This window comes from Falco cherrug, chromosome 8 (assembly GCF_023634085.1).
Source record: "Falco cherrug isolate bFalChe1 chromosome 8, bFalChe1.pri, whole genome shotgun sequence".
Lineage (NCBI taxonomy): Eukaryota > Metazoa > Chordata > Aves > Falconiformes > Falconidae > Falco > Falco cherrug.
This window is the reverse complement of record NC_073704.1, coordinates 2386232-2400772: the sequence shown is the minus strand read 5'-3', so window position 1 is coordinate 2400772 and position 14541 is coordinate 2386232. Positions and strand designations below refer to the sequence as shown.

Here is a 14541-nt window from a genome sequence, read left to right as displayed (position 1 = left end):
TTTTTTTTTTTTTTAACATGTATGCAGTGCACCTACAGAAATCATGTGGCTTTCAAAATGTCTGGCTTTAGCATCTAGGACTTCTCCAGAAATGGCAGAATCTGGAAAAGCTCTAAATGCTCACGACAGGAAACATTCCCCCAGCCACCTTTCACACGTCCTGCCACGTTCCACCTTCCACGACAAATGCTCGTGTCCTTATTTGGTGTATGGTCAGGACCACATTTTTCAGTAATGATTGTGACATGCAAAGGACATGATTCAGCAAGACCCTAAAGCATGTGCCTCACTCCCAGCACATTTACATTCCCATTGATTTGCAAGGAGCTACTAAGCAACTGAGTAAATACTTGCCTGAGTAAAGCCAGCAATATTTTTAAAACTCTGGAGGTAGAGTCTGATCAAGGGTAAGTACCACATTCCTTTATAAACTTGTTTTATCATCATTTTTGGGAAAAAATTAAAGCAAGCACACTTCCTTTAGGTTCACTAGGTGACTACTGGAAATGATTGCTTCAGGGTAATAGAAACCAAATAATCTTTTTTCCACATTCTCTTGGAACTCCACCAGGCACAAGCACAATGGGGGGTGGAGGAGGAAAGCCTCACATCCCATTGTCTCCACAGGACTCGCTGTTCCCTACGGAAAGTCAGTGTCGCTTTTTCCAGTGCCTTACAGATTTGTCAGAGGGAGAGTGCCTTTCTGCCAAAGATAATGTATGTGTTTTGAGTGTGAGTGAAGAAGAAAACTGTGCCACTCACACCTGGCTTGCTTGTGTTGTAAGCACTTCAGCAATCACTCCTGCCTTGTAGTTCGTGGGTGTTTTGCAGTACTTAAGACCACATTGTATTAAAACCTAGCTTCAGACATCTCAGCAAAGTAGTATTGCTGTAGCTGTCTCAAAATGGTCTACAACATTTTTTTATACCTTTTCTTTCTTTCGTTCTTTTTTTTCTTTTAAAGATCAATGTTGAAGTAAGTTCTCTAAAAACGCTGAGGCGGGCAGCTTTTTCTGTGGGAGGTTTCTGGCGTCTGGCTTTGCTCCTCCTAGAACATGACAAAGTGGAGCTCAAGGAAAACATATTTTTTTTGCCTCCTCTCTGAACTTATATTGGCAACATGCTTTTTTTTCTGAAAACAGACAAGAGTTTCAAGACCATACAAATATTATTGCTAAATTTGAATCCCCTGAAAATAAAGTCAGGCTAAAGCAAACAAAGTCCATTGAGGAGAAGCTGGTTTTATCAGTGCATTAACTGATAAGAAAGAGTCAAAGAGGGAAGACCACTTCAGAGGAGAAAATTATTTTAGACCATCTCCCAGACTGAATATGTTTGATTTGTGGCATTTCAAGGCAGTGGTCTGTTTGTGAACTTGACCATCCCTGTCTTGTACACACGTTGCCACCACCACAGACAACCAATGCAGGGGTTTTTTTGACACCATTAAAGAGAAAGACTGGTTTTGGAAAAAACAAAATGTGCACACACCACCAGGAGCCTGCTGGCACTGATTTCTCCTATTCTTCTATTACGCTAAAATATCTTGATTTCATAGGCCATACAAAAAGAAAAAAATATTTTAAAAAATCCACCCATAAGCCCTACCCCAGCACAAGTTATTGAATACAGAAGCAGTATGCTGCTCTTCTCTGCTCCACCTAAAAAGTGGATGTGTTATTTACATTGGCAAATGTTTTCCAGCTGCCTCAACAGCTGGAAATTCAACAGATTCGGCTCTGTTGAAGTGTACGCTGTCGGGAAAGGACATGGCAATGCTGTCCCCAGACGGAACAGAATTGCTGGCCAGGATTCCTACATCTGGAAACCAGAATATCTGTCGCTGGGACCTCTGCACAGATGTGACCATACATTTAAGTCATGTTGGAAAAAAGCAGGGTCCTTTTGCTGAGATTCTTGAAAATGTAAACTACTCCTTGATGAAGACTCAATCATCTCTGAAAAGGTTTCTGTGGGCAAGTTATTTTCACTCTGTCTGTCAGACTTCAGTAAAGCAGATTTTTCTGAGGACAGGAGAGCAGAGTTGCGTGTTGCCTTTATTTAGATGGCATTATAACCCAAAACGGCTGGGTGACCTTGCTGGTGGTTGCAGCAAGGCAGAAAGCTGGGGGCTGCCCGAGGAAGAGAGACCTGCTCTGGGAGCAGTGAACAGACAGAGATGTTTTGGGGCAATTCCATCTGTCTCTGCCAAACTCTTGATGTCTTGTTATTTCCTCCTCCCTCAGCTGTCTGAACAATTGCTGATCAGGTTATATTAGTATGAAGACCAGGTTATATTAGTGTGAAGACGGACTCTCTGTGTCTTTTGCCCTCAGGAGATCATTGACCTTTGAAATGAATGCTGGTTCTGCGCTGCTTTGCACTGCAACACAAGTAGCATGGGGGGGGGTGGGGGGTGGGAAAAGAAGAAGTTGCAGTAATTTTGATCCACCCCACCCTGCCCTGCAAAAATCGCTCTTCTCTGCATTACATTTTGGGTTACAATTAAAATTATGAGCAGTAACCTCTGAAAAATACCCTGCTGCTGCTTCACTGTTTGCAGGAACTGGGGCTTGCAGACTGCACACGCCGCAGAGCTCAACAGCTACAAGTTGTGTGCAGGCATTTGCAGGGTCCTCCTGTGAAAACAGCAGCTCTGGTTTTAAAAACTGGAGCGCTACAATAATATTGTTTTTACTAGCTCAAGGTTCAACATCAATATAATAATAAACAAAAAAAACCTGTTCAAACAGCTCCTTAAAAATACAGTTTAAAAAAGAAACTGCATAGATAGCAACTATTCCTGTTGAGGGAAGTGGCTACAGGACACGCAGTCTGTCCCTCCTGTAAATGGGGAAGAGGAGAAAGAGAGAAATCACAAGAATCAGGCACTGCTGCGGTGAATGATCAGGCTGGCGCTCAACATCGTGGTGTAAGTGGCCTCGCTGTTCTGTAAGGCGTGCGTGCTGCCCTCAGGAAGGGGGTGCCTGCCCGAGTTCCAGGCACGTCATGGCTGGCAGTTCATTTTCTGATTCACTGCTGTTTGGAAGCTGCATAACCAAGTTTATTTTTGTATAATTAGTGATAGCTGTGGTACCATTAGTATCTTTTGAGATAATAGGGGTGAAATTTGTATACTTCTTTTAGGGTGTGAAGTGCAGATTACATTAAAACTGAAGCCCCCTTGGAAAAACAGCAATGAATTCTTGTCATTCTTACACTATGAATTTTGACACACCCTGTAATATAATGTTATCCCAGAATCACGCTTTTCAAACTAAGTACTTTTCGGTCATTTCAGATAAATTTAACTCAAGCTCCGTGAGTTGGTTTTTGGGGTAAGACTCTCCCAGCGCCTGGCTGCTGCTTCACATGGGAACGTGGCGATGCACCAGCCCAGCCCAGGTACATACAAGCCAGAGAGCCCCAAGCAGTCTCTCTTCAAGTAACTGGCTTGCCTAAAATATTTGTATTCCAAGCTTCTTTGCAAATGATTAGTAAGTATTGACTTAAATTTTAGCTTCTATTCAGTTTGAAGAAACAGTGCCTTGAAGCTCCTGTGTACAATTTCCTTATTTTCATTACATATATTGATTTGCGAAAGGATATTGCGTTGTGCTTCAGGAACTTACTCTCAGAATTTTAGTGAGCTGGAAATTTGATAGATGACAGGCTTTCAAACGTCAGGTTTCACTTGCAATTTATCCAGTGGATTTGTCTCTCATACATTTAATATTTAATTAACAGAAAAGTAATTCTGCAAATGGGAAAGAAATGGCAGTGTTTACCCAGCTACAAGGACTTATACTAAACTACCTGCAAAAAAAGCAGAGAAAGATGATTCTCTGATGTGAATGCTGTTCAAAGTAAGGCTGTGATTCAAATAGCTGTGTTAAGGTACTAGGTTTAGGAAACTGCCTAAGTGGTCTAACAGCCCAAAACTACTGTGAGGCTGTGTTTGGTGAGAGCCACTAGCCACGCACTTCAATGTATGAACAGGGACAGGGTGAAGCACCTTCATGGGTCATTTTTTCTTCTAAGAAATAGCTAAGCAACCTCAGCATAACTTGTACTGAAAAGCTGTTCAGAAGTTATACGGATACCACCTCGCATATTTAGAGAAAGCCACCTGTTGGAAGCAGTTCCACAAGCAGACATATTTATTGAGAGATGGCACCGTGATTAAATGAAAAAATAAGTATCAGTTTGCTCCCAAGACCTTGAATTTTGCCCCTACCTGTCCAAAAGGCAGTAGTATTTGTTTTCTTTTTCAATTATTTTTCAGCCTTGAATTACAACACTGCATGCTTGTGGAGCATTTTGGTATACATTCAATAACGTAAACCTGTTATAAAGAACAGCTTTTTCTGTTCAACATTTTATTTTAAATATTCTTTGAATGCTCTGCTTTACCAACAAAAGGCATGAACTCAAATTTGTCTGGTTTTCTTGGAGAAGTCCATGATAATTTCATTAGAGCTACCACAGAGGCTCATCTGAGTTTACCCTTTGTGTGTATGGGAATGAATTTGTAGTGTTACTTCTAAAGTGCGAGGTAAGAGATACAAGAAGGGAAGCTTACCTGAGCGGGGTGGGAAGACCATACATAGTGTGTATGAAATCAAGCATTTTCAAACATAACTTTATTTTTTCTTCCCAATTTCAGCATTGAAAAAAGTGGCATTAAGTTTGTCTCAGGCAGGATTGCTTCCCCTGAGTTTGACAGGCTGTTAGTTACCTCAGCAATGTTGCTCCGACCCAACCATTGCAGAAATGGCTTTATTTTCTCTCTGCTGGCTCATTGGCATTCCCACCCCTGCGTCTTCTCAGAGCTCCCTCAGTGCTCTAATACATAGCAAAGACATCGCCTGACAGGTCAGCAGAGACGCGTGGCCACATCCCCTCTTTCACAAGCAGTGTCGCTAGTCCCATGCTTGCTTGAGAAAATGCTTCAAAACTTCTCTTCCTTTCCTGAAGGATAACGGGATTTAGTCATCATTCTATTACACTACCCTTCTGCTGCTATAGCTTGCTCTCAGTGGAGTTACTACTGGTAATTGCTAACAAGCAATGAGTAAGGTTGCTAAGTTATGCAACGAAAGAGGCCTCCCCATTTCTCTGCTCTTCCCAGCTCCTAGCTGTGCGACATCCACGTGGCCGGTCTCTCCACTTCATTTCACCAGCATTCATCTCTGATTTTCCTATTTCTTGTCATTTAGACCATATTCTACGTGTCCCTATGCTTCATCTTTGTGGATATCAGCTAAAGTTTACTCTCTTCTTCATAGCTGTTTATGCTTATATTCGCATTCTTCCTTGTGTTTGTTGTTAAAACCATAATTAGCATCCAACTGTGCAGAGCATTTTGGGGCAGCAACATGGAAAAGAAAGCTGCAGCAGTTTTGCAGTACTGTCAGATGGTTGTAGTTTCAGATTTGGAAGTCAGGGTGCTCCCTAATGACCTTCATACTATTCCTGGTGCTGGCTTATTTATTTTCTGTAGAAATGGAGGGGGTTGACATGCTTCTACATCATGCAATATAGGTGGAACAAATACGAAAATGTAAATTATGGGGAGGGTGTGACCCAACAACTTCAGTACATGCCAGCATTCCAAAGGTAAGGTCACATCCATCTAACAGCAATGGCACCCTGCAGGCCAGCATCCTACTGCTCCCTCCAATTCCCATTTATGTGATTATCAGGCATGGAAGGATAAACACAGCTAAGCTTAAGCTACCTCTTTCCATAAACTGTGGGCCAGTTATCAATAATTTTGATTTTTGAGCCTTTCTGTTGATTTTTAGATTTTGCTATTGGTACAGCTGATTTAAAGAAAAGCCAACAAAACATGTTTCATAATTAGCTTTATTTCTGCAAACAGTATCTTTGTTTGTTTTCCCTGCCAGGGCATGTTCTTGTCTCCTGCCTTCTCTGTAGGTGTCCCTTTGAGGCTTCAGAGCTGTGATAAAGAAGGGATGAGGCTGCACAACACCCTTGCCCATTCATTCAGGCTTAAGTTACAGAAGCATGTCCGCAGTAGCTCGTATTGGCTCTCCTTTCCACTGCTGAAACTTCATAGGCAATTAGTCCCTATTCAAGTATTCAATATTCACATATTCAAAACAAGTAGCTGGTAACTTAAGGATGTCTTGGCTTCCTGGTTCTGCCTGCTGACGATGAAGGAATTGCAGGAGTTTAAAATGGGTCATTTTCACTTTCATGTGCAACACAGCTGAAAGAAATGGGGAACTTCACCCCAGCTGTCCACTAAAATCTGTCTTTAGAAGAGCTAGGCTTGCGTTACTCAGCTTAGTCTCAGTCATGTATAAAAATAGCCAGTCATCAACTCAGTGGCTGAAAATTGGCAGGGACTGACATAAAAGATACTGGCCTTGATTTTTTCACTTTAATGTGCTCATTGATTCTTTCAAATAACATCAGCGACAGTATCATTGTATTTGTTCATTTTGTTTGAGAAAAGGGTATGAAACAAATTCCTCAGCATGTAAAGAGATTATTACATTAAGGTCAATATTTCCTCTTCGGTCAGGTGGGTCAGTTTTGGAAACAATCCAGTTTGCTTTCAAAAGTGTTAAGCCTTTAGAGGAATTTTCAATTTACCCCACCCAGCCAGCTAGCACAGCTTTGTTTAATGTTTTGGACCCTGCCCGGCTCCAGCTGAGAATATCCCGTATTTATTGATACAGAGCTCTGCTACGGATATGGCCGTAAGTTCTTTGTGCTCGCAGTCTGACCCCAGTCATGCACTGAAGGAAGCAACTGAGTGGCCTTTCCCTCCCATCATATCCTTTGGTATGAAGATGAGATCTTTCTGCGACCACTGTGTACAGAAAAGATGCCACAAGCAAGCAGGTGCTTTCAACAGGCAGGCAGGAAGGGAGAAAAACAAATAAACCAGACTCTGCAAGAAAGGAAGAAGGCTGTGAAACGCTGTCCTTGCTTTCTAATATCTTCCATTTTGAGCCTTATCCCAGCCCTGCTACCAGCAAATCCCATGGGTCTCAGATCTAACGAAAGGGCTTTTGGCTGCTTTAGACAGCAGGACTGGCAAGTTATGTTTAAAACAAATAATAACAAAACAAAGAGAGAGTATTTAATAAAGTTAAGTTAGCCCAGCAAGAGTTTTCCTGTGGATAAGATGCACTGATGTTTGCTAGGTTTGCAAAATTAGCCAAAGGTCTACAAGTCATGCTGGCTTTTTTCCATATTGCAGAAAAGAGCTTTGTGTGGAACAAATACTTCAGCTATTGCTGCAGCATCACGTCCTTTTGCTCATGTCCTTTGATGTTTAGGTACCCTTAAGTCTAGAGCCAATGAAAAAGGTTTTAATGTCTTTTCACTAAAAATGTCAGCTTGTGTTTAAAAACAAAAAGCCTAGCCCTTTCCCACAAAGAGCCTAGCTCAAAAACTTCTAAAACAAAGATCTTTAAAACCAGTATCTTGGTTTAGCATGCTAAAAAAAACCAACAAAAAAAAACCAAACAAAAAACCAACCAAAACCCCTCCCAAACCACAAAGAAAACCCCAAAACAAAACATGGGCTTCTGTTTAAAATAATTCTCTGTCAGTACTGACACTAGCACCATATTTAAAATTACATAGACTCTGTCATTGACATCGATATTTTTGCCTCAGAACCTATATATATGCCCGTACATGTCTATATACTTTCCAAACAGGGGGAGTATATACAAGTTGTTGTAAGAGAAGAAGCGTAAGATTTGTTTTAAAAAGCAAAACAGCTCAGATGGGTTTCCCTTTTTCTCCCATCTTACAAGTAATGCAACTTTCAAATTATGCCTTCCAGTTGGTGCAAAACTAGCTAGATCTACTTTGAATTATCATTGGAATTTATACCGTTGAAACCACTTAGAACTAACTAAACAAATCTGACAAGCCAAGGCTTAAACAAGATCACCCAGTTGAGCAGGAATGTGAAAAAAAGCATATATAGTCTCTACTAAAAGTACCATTTTTATATACAGCGTTGGAGTTAAATAACCTTGGCCTTTAAACTGATTGTGAACAAGCCCAGTGGTCCTGAGGTGGTGAAACCCCACAGAGGACATCCCTGCCTACTTCCAAGCACCAGCTTTAATCACAGAATCACTGCTTGTTCATAGTGATACTTAAGCTCACCCTGATGCTTAAACACCTTCACTAATGTCCTTGCTGTAAGCAAAGTTTTTGCTGCTTCAGCACCCAGTCGCAGTGCCCTCTTACACAGCCCGGGGACGAGTACGTACCCCGCCACCCAAGGGCGACAGTCAGCCTGTGCTCTGCAACTTAAACCTGCACAATACAACTGACCACGTATGGCTACACAGTTAGTACTGCACTAAATACAAAGAAGAGACAACTGTCAACAGGTCATATTTTGAGATCGAGATCAGGAAATCATGTAACGAGGAAAGAAAATGTCCTCTATATGATTCCCTGATGTTTCACTTCCAACTTTCACACCTCTTGCTAGCTCACTTCTGAGCAAAGCCTCTTGTAGTAAAGCTCTTTCACTCCTAAGGAAATTGGTAAAAACTGCTGGGCAAGTTGGCGTGACAATAGCTGTGCCCTGTAGCCATTCTCTGCCTCCTCGGGCTTAAAGTGGCCACTTCCCATCTCCATGAATCTCTTCACTGAGCTGAATAATACTTGTCGGCCATTGCTAGACAAGAAAATCTGACTGATTCAGGCTCCCAGAATGAATGAGAGGCAAGGACAGAAGCTAGAAGTATGTTTTAAAGAACAGGAAAGAAAATACACATTACACATACACCACAAACCCAGCTATGCTGGCATTCAAACAGATTCTGATTAAATCTTTGGACAAGAAGATTTCGAAGGAAGGAGGAAGTCGATGTTCCAAGCCATTATCTTGACTTTTTCTTGAGGCATCAGTATTTCAAAAGTAAGAAAATTAAGCTGGGTTCTTCAAATAAAAGAGTGAAATTTGCCAGAGGAGTACAAAACTTAATTTCAGCAACAAATAGTGACATTTTTCTCCCACTTAAATAGCAGAAGATGTGTGTACACCTTCAACTACTAGCTTTCTAAATGAAATTTCTCTCAGTTAAAATCTTTTTCAATATTATTGTTCCTAATCTCCAAAGAATACTTACAAGAGTCTTACTTCTGCTTACGGTCAGAGGCAATATCAGGATATAAGAACTAAACACATGTGCAGAATTCAGAACTGGGTATAAGAACACAAGTGGAAGCAAACCCCAAATTCTCCTTTTTTTTTTTTTTTTTTCATTTAGCAGCGAGGAAAATGTTGCTTCTAAACAAACCACTTTTGTGTATACGTATATATGTCAGACCTTCCATCCCTCACATGCAGTTAGGTTGTTACAAGGGAAGGCAGGAAGGGCAATCAGCACATGAGATCTGTCACACGCCAGTCTGACACCCGTTCCCTTCAGGCTGGCACAGCTCGGCAGCCTGCCTGCTCCCGCCTGGCCCCTGGGCCCAGGAGTGCCCCTAGGCAGGACCCCATCTTGAGAGGATCCTGCTAAAAGCCACCATCTGCTTTTGCAGCATCGTGCCCCAAGCCCTTCTACATTACTCACAGGATGCACTCCCTCCCTGCGCCCCAATGCACCAGTGTGTACCATGCAGCGGTACTCAGCCAGTAAGTGCCCTGTGAAAGGGTGGGGGGAGACAGTTCTGTTCTAAAAGTATAGTAACATATTGTTCTGTCTGAAGCTTGAAAAGTCAGTCTGGATTTCTTGCATGCATTTATCTCAAGCTAGCAGCGCTCTTGCAGCACTGGCTGCCCTGCTCTGTTATACAGCTTCCCTGCAGCACGGACAGTTGTTCCCACACGCTTTACAGGGAGCTGCACCCTTCTCAGCTGCGTGCTCTTCATAGTAATGCCTGATTTAATACTTTTTGTTATGGATGTCTGAAGCTGAGGTATAGAAACTCATACCTTGTTTAACTATTGTGCAGGCAGTTCTTCACCTAAAACATACGCTTTAAAACTGCGGAAGAGGTAACCTAATTACAAGATAAAATGTACAACTATAGGGAAAATGTTCCGGATACAAACGAGCTTTTCATTGTATCAAGAGAAAGCCATCAGGAGACTACCTAGCAAGGCTGTAGCCTAACTCTAAACACAAACTTAAGACTCTCCTTTCTTAATGGATTCTTAAAGGATACTGCATCTGACAGTGCTGGTGGGCCTACTGATGGTCCCTTCCGGCTGTAAAACACCCAGGTGCACACTGCTGCTGGCGAGGAGGACTGCTGCGTAGAGAACCCGCTAATACAGAGATTTTTGTCTGGCTGAATCTCTGGGAAGCAGCTATGCAGCATCCCTACCTTCACAGGAAGGTGAAGCTGCCTTCAGAAAGCTTCCTTACCCACTCACCTAAATTTTCAAAGTTTTCTAAATGCAGTAAAACCAGTACAAAATCAATCAAGCCTGAAATTTTAAAGGGCCTTTCTGTATTAAGCATCTTAATTTCCATTCATCCATTGTAGCACTCTTACTAGAATTCTTGATTTTGTTTTTTTAATGAGATTTTTACACTATTTGAATTTCACTCAGAAAAGCTAACAAACCCCAAATGCTCCATTTTATTACCATGTACAATTCACTCTGAAGGAAGACAACACAAAACTGTACGTTTTTTTAAATTCTTTGCACTCGGTGAATTTCTTTCTAGACCAAGCAGCAACACAAATCAGCCACGTCTAGTGATCAGCAGTGGGTGTTATGGTAGGTATCTAATGACCGATGTCAGAATCAGATCTGTATTTTATTTGCTGTACAAAAATTCTGGGAGATAAAGGACCTGCTCTGAGGCAGAAATCATTCAAATCAACATACAAATAATCTGGCGCAACAGTTTGATATAGAACCTTGTAACTGCTTTAACAGTCCCAAAAACTGGACCTGAGCAGAGGCTGTAAAACGTCTGGACTAGTATGTTTGTATTCTAGTGCCTGATTCGGTAAGACATTGGGGGGAAAATGGAGGGAACGTAGGTGTTGATTTTTTTTTCATCTCTAAAGAAATACTAAAGAGAGAAAAAGTGTTGGAGGAGATTTGAAATTAGAAAGTCTGTCACTGGGACATAAAAATGATGGGGGGTGGGGGGTGGGGGGAAAGGGAGTAATTGGAAAAGTTCAGTAAAGATTCAGCATCACATACCAGAAGATTGGTGTAGCCTAACACGCAAAGCTGTATGGTCTTAGGTGTAGGACCATTTGATAGGTCTACGTCTTTCTCTTCATCAGGTTGTTACACTATCTGCATTCTATTAAATATTCATCTTATCTAGAAAAGTTTATTCTGGTCTTCTTTCGCACTATGACTTTGGGATTATGCTTATGTGTTTTTCTGAGTCTTGCAAGTATCACCTTTCTTTTGATTTCTAAACACTGTTAATCCTTTACATTTTTAGTCTTTTAAACCAGTTTTGTTTTAAGGGGGATGTCACCAGGCAAAGACTGACAGGATGACTTCGGGAGGCCTTGGGGCTGCTAAGCGTGGCTGGAGGTGGGACATGGTGGGGTGGCTGGAGGTGGGACTCTGGCCAGGCCCAGGCTGTGGCCAGCTGCCCCAACACAGGGCCCGGTGGCAGTGCCAGGTCGGCTCCGCTCGGTAACGCAAGGGTCTGAAAGAAAACTGTACACATCTGTAACAAATGGGGTGGGGTGGGGGGTGGGGGGTGTGTGCTCTGCTTGATGCTTGAAGCCTGCTATGGAAACACCAGTTACTTCTGGCGGAAACTGTGGTGAAAATTGTATGCAGATTTCTCAGAAAAAAGAAATGAAACGGCCTAAAACTGATCTGAAATGTTCCTACAGCTGCACTGCAGCCTTGGAACATGGTTTCTATAAACAACTGTTCCCAGATAGGCCGGTTTCTTTTAAAACAGTATTTGATAGACGGAAGGACCCCTGTATCTTGTAGGTCCTGCGTTCTAAACCAAGATGTCGAGCGGCGGGGCAGTGTCCCAGCCAGGGGTCCCGTGGGCACAAGGCAGGATGATGTCGCTTTTGGGTTCCGTAGCTGTTGTCTAGGAGCCGAACGTATCTGGGTGGCGGCTCCCCCTCCAACGGGGGGTGGGGTGGGGAATATTTATCACCTAGGTACGAGCAAAATCCGTTTCTGCCCCTAGCAAGCCCGGCAGGATTTGCTGGAGGCCGATCGCTGGCGGGCGACGCGCCCCCGCACCCGGCTGCCAGGGCCGAGCCCGTGCTGGGGAGACCCCCGCTGCGGGCAGGGCCCCGCCGCTGCCCGGGCGGCCCCCGGCGGCAGGCCCGGCTCCCCCGGCAGGGCACGCCGGCAGCCCCGTTTCCCCCGCCGGAGCGCGGGCCGCGCCGCCCGGCCGCCATGGCTGGAGTGCTGAGCGCAAGCTGCCGCGGGGAGGGGAGGGGGCAGGCACCCGCTACGCCATTTTCGTAGCCCGCGGTGGGGCCGGGGAGGGGAGGAAATGGCTCCGCATTGGGCCGGGCGGGCGGCGGGGCCGCGCCTGCAGCGCGGTGCGCAGGATGCGTAGGGGAGAGCGCGGGGAGCGCGGGGCGGCCCGGCGTAGCCGCCGTTGGTGAATAGCGTAGCGGCGGCAGGAGCTGCAGGAGGAGGAGGAGGAGGCGCCGCGGCGGTTTGGTACCGAGCGGAGAGGGAGATGCACACGGCACTCGAGTGAGGTAGCTATAAAACCCCATTTGTTTACATTCCCTCCCCCACAAGCGGCCGGCGCGGCGGTGAGGGTGGCGGCCGGCACTGTGCTGCCGGCGGGGGGGCCCGGCGCGGCGCGGCCCGCGGCAGACGGAGCCGGTGACGGCCGGCGATAGCGGACACCACCTTCCCCGGGATGCGGAGCGGCACGCGGGGGACACGGCCGCCTCATCACGTGGCGGCGGGCCCGGGGCTGCGCGGGTGGGCGAGGGGGGGTCGGGGGGGCCGTGGCCGGGTCTGCCCTCCTCGGAGGCAGCGGAGCACGAGGCGCCACCGCGGCCCTGGCGCGTCCCCCGCGCCCCCCTTCCTCCCTCCTCCCGTCCGCGGGCCCGCCATGCGGCAGGTAAAGCTCAGTCCTGAGCGGGGGGAGCGGCGGCGCCCCGGGCCGCAGAGGCAGGGGGGGCTTGTGGCGGCGCCCGGGGAGCCGTGCCCGGGCCGCTGGGGCAGGCGGGGGGGCTCGTGCCAGTGCCCAGGCCCCTGAGGCAGGCGGGGAGGGCTTGTGCCTGTGCCCGGGCCGTCGCCCGGCGGGCCCCGCCGCTGAGGCAGCCCCCGCGCCCTGCCCGTTGGCGGGGCGGTGCGGGGTGGCCGGACCCGCTGCCCTGCGGGAGGCGCGCCCCCGCGGCGGGCCCTGTTGGTGCGGTGCCGGCCGGCGGCGGCCGAGTTCCCTGGCTGGCGATACCGCCTGCGGGAGCCGCGCCGGGGCTGAGGCGGCCCCGGGCTCCCCTCAGAGGCGAGAGGGGCGGGAGCCCCCGCCGTGCGCGGGAACGGGGAGGGAAGGGAGAGCCGAGCCGGGACGGGCTGTGCTGCGCCGCGTTGTGCGCGGCTGTTCCGCGGCTTGCGCTGCACCCGTCCGAGACGTGCACGTAACGTGGGAACTTTGGAATAAAACTATTTTTTAAAATCTTTAGTTATCTTTGTCTTTCTTGGGGAGTCTTCTGTGGAAGTGTTCTTAAAACGCCTGCCTCTGAGCAAGCGTTGGCCGAGCTGGAAATAATTCTGGTTTCTCACACTCTTAAGCACTGCATGCCTTTAAGTAAAAATCATGACTTTTTTTTGTGAAGATAGGATGCCGTACCGTAATACGGAGGCAGCCTGTGATACGTGGAGCCTAATGCAGCACTGGGAAACGCACGCTGGAAGGCCTGGTGTTCAGAAACCTGGAAGCAATTGCATCTAGTTGGCAAAAGTAATGTGTTCCTTTGGGTCGTTGAAACTGATCTAGTGACATAAAAATAGAAAACTTTCTGTAGAAAAAAAGGTAGTTATTAGGATTTTTAAATTCTGTTTTAACAGGGAACGCACTCAGGTTTTCATTAAGAATGTGCTTTCCATTAGATGCATAGGGGAATAGGTATTTTGTGTGGACGGGCAAGTCATGCTACTCAACTCCAGGAATGAGACTTCCAAATGGTTACTTCATAGGCTGATGCTCTGGTATGGTAATGTAAGTACCATGAAAAAGTTCCATGGTTCGCAAGAACATCGAGGCCAGCGTGGCTATAGACTTTCCTAACGTGATTTTTTGATCTAAGATGACTTAAAATAGGACTGCTGGTATTGTCCTGCAGTGGTGCATTTTTACACTACTTTCAAGGCTTGGGTACTTCTGAGGAAAAAAGTATGCAGCTATGCAATCAGTTAAAGAGAACAGGGCCTGTGTATAGACCGTGAATTAATTGTGTTTTATGATATTAATGGTGGCAGTCCATAGGGGGATGTTCCCTAGTGTCCACAGAAGGTGGGTGTAGAAGGATCGTATGCAATTGCCTACCTGGAATAAGCGACATGAAAGGAGGAGGTTCTGCCTACATTAAAAAAATAAATCA

General features: G+C 45.8%; 1 protein-coding gene across 4 annotated transcripts in view; it reads left to right on the top strand.

The window, feature by feature from the left end:
• The first annotated feature begins 313 nt into the window (after positions 1-313).
• SLC39A10 (solute carrier family 39 member 10) overlaps positions 314-14541 on the top strand; it is a 52995-nt gene continuing 38767 nt past the window's right edge. The window contains exon 1 of one of the 4 annotated variants that reach the window (XM_027807088.2): positions 314-407. The gene's annotated coding sequence lies outside the window, so the exon portion shown is untranslated. Of the gene's footprint in view, positions 408-12537; positions 12685-14541 lie in introns of those variants that run through there. The other 3 variants (XM_055719212.1, XM_055719211.1, XM_055719210.1) reach the window with 3 other exon arrangements.